This window comes from Eufriesea mexicana, unplaced genomic scaffold, assembly GCF_001483705.2.
Source record: "Eufriesea mexicana isolate 0111107269 unplaced genomic scaffold, ASM148370v2 scaffold1023, whole genome shotgun sequence".
In the NCBI taxonomy this organism is placed as follows: Eukaryota; Metazoa; Arthropoda; class Insecta; order Hymenoptera; family Apidae; genus Eufriesea; species Eufriesea mexicana.
In genome coordinates this window covers 1-2,206 of record NW_016909136.1, presented here as the reverse complement: position 1 = coordinate 2,206, position 2,206 = coordinate 1, and positions in this window count along the sequence as shown.

The window sequence follows — 2,206 nt, the reverse complement described above, 5'->3', positions numbered from 1 at the left end:
GCAGGAATAATGGGGCTGTGACACATGGAATTGATTGAGCCAATAAAGACAACGTTAAAAGGAGGTAAAAGGTATGTCTTTCCTACTGATGATTATTAGAAAAAAGAACCATTTGGCTGACTGATTTGTAAATGACTAAAGATTAAATATGAAATATTATTGACGAAGGATTGTTTTTATTGCAGGACACTTATAAACATGAGTTATATTCATATGCAAGAGTCAGCCATTAATTGTGATATTGAATTAGGATTATGGGCAAAAGAAACTCCAAGGGTGTGTAGAAACTCCATACAATTATGTATGGAAGGTTATTAGAATGACACTGTATTTCATAGAATTATCAAAGGATTCATAACACAAGGTGGTAATCCCACAGGTACAGGAGAATGTGATAAAATATATGGAGAACCATTTAAAGTGAGATTATATTTAAAAATAAAATGAATTCCTTTTTTATTCAAAAATAATTATTGGATATATGTGTTTTAGGACAAATTTCATACAAGATTACGTTTTTGTCGACGAGACTTAATTGCTATGGTAATGCTGGAAAAGATGACAATGGTTCTTTACACTTAGTTCTACACCAGATTTGCAGAATAAACATACAATCTTTGGTAAAGTTACTGAAGAAACTATATATAACATGCTTAAACTGGTAGAAGCACTTGTAGATGAGGTAAATTGAATGTTTACAAGAAAATATATTAATAATTGATATAAATATAATATTTCCTATGTTTTGTAGAATGATAGACCAAATTATCCTTCAAGATTTATATAAACTATAATATTGAACAATCCATTTCCTGATATTATTCCAAGAATAATAGTACAGCAAAGTGAAGAGGTAAAGAACAATTCAAAAACTAAAACAGCAACAGTAAAATTAATATCATATATGTTTGCAGAATTTTGTTGTGATAGTACTATTCTTTACAATGAAAAATTTTGTTACAGAGATTTCAATCCTTTATCATTTGGTGAACAAGCAGAGGAAGGTGAAGAAGAATCTGTAATATTAAATAAAATGTTTAGCGTTAAGAGCAAATCAGCTCATGATCATTTAACTGATCCACAATTAAGCTCACAACCAGCTGTTGAACCACCCGGACTTGAAAATAAAAACAGAAAGGAAGACCATAGTAGCGATTGGGAAAGTGACGACGAAGTAGAAACTCAAGAAGAATTAGAAGTTGTAAATCAAGAGAAAGAGTTAGTTTATTGTTTACAGTATAATTATGTTATACAAAGTAGGATTTTCCATTGACTGTCTCTTATATTTATATTTTCAGAGCAATGAAGGATAGGATAAAAAATACACGAGAGATACAAAGAAGGAACCGAAGAAAGTACAAAATTATATAATAGATGACGTTGAAGATGATAAGGGTATAAAGGAAAATGAATAGGGAATAAAAAACTCCTTATGAGGCTTAGCACAAGAGAAAGCCGAGGAGATGCACGATAAGAGATGTCAAGAATTATTAGGATAACTCATGTATTCGAATAGAATCATTTATCATATGTCTATGAATATTGTACATATATATATTGACATTATAGTGATAATTATTACATGATATGTATTACGAGACATCTTTTTCTCTCAACGGTCCGTGATACGGACATCTACTCAGATTCTAATGTCTATATGTTATTATTTATTATGACGTTAACAATTAACATGTATATGTGAAACCTTCAAAGTGAATAAAAAGTACTTTAACATATAACCATGGCAGTTTCATTTTCTTTTTACCACGAACAAAAGCATGCATCTTCATCTATGACTTCATGTTCGACGGGCTATTAAGAGTGTAACTAAAAAACGAAGAAAAATGTTATACTTATTTATGTCCATTTATTGTTTTGTTTCTCCCGCCCAACAGGTCACGTGGTCTTTAATTCGGCAGTTTCAATCAGCGCCATCTATGATTTGGGCTCAAAAAGCATAAAAGTGATAGGAATATAGAATAGGCAAGGAGGTCGACGGACAGTTGATCACGTGACTGACAAGGACAGAGAGGGGATAGAAAAGGATAGAATGAACCCGGCAGTGAAAAATTATTAATTACTCAATATCTGTAAACAATTCGTGAACTTTTATAATTTCGTTGCAAAGCTGGAACTTCAGGCTATATTCTTATATAATATTCGTAAAGAATTTAACTCTAAATTGTTAGTTATTAATTTTTGTTTT